The following is a 472-nucleotide window of genomic DNA, read 5'->3' as shown; positions in this document are numbered from 1 at the left end:
TATATATATACATATGTACACATACATGTATATATATATTCACATTTTAATAGTCATGGCTTCACGGGATAAGTATAGCCAACAAAAAAAGAACTATAAATGTATATTGTGTACAGTTGCAAGATGGCTTATATTTAACTGTCAATGAAGAAGCATCTGCATCAATTACATACTGTTATTTGAAAGCAACATATTCTTGCCTAGTGGAAGAAAGAAGGAAAAGGGTACAGATCGATTGTCTTGATTGAGATTTCATTTCAAGTGACCATGAAACCTGTCCTCAATGAAATGCTGGCAGCCTAGCTTCACTTTTATCAACAGTGGATCCATTAATTATTATCTAGCAAAATGTGTATAATACCAGTAATAATAAAAGAAGTAAAATATTAACTTACTATTCTTAAAGGAGTAAAACAATGTTGAGGAAACAACTATAAATACTATATGAAATCTGAGATACACACATATCTAT

This window comes from Nannospalax galili, unplaced genomic scaffold (assembly GCF_000622305.1).
Source record: "Nannospalax galili isolate Female #2095 unplaced genomic scaffold, S.galili_v1.0 scaffold881, whole genome shotgun sequence".
Classification (NCBI taxonomy): domain Eukaryota; kingdom Metazoa; phylum Chordata; class Mammalia; order Rodentia; family Spalacidae; genus Nannospalax; species Nannospalax galili.
Note: the sequence above shows the minus strand (reverse complement) of the source record.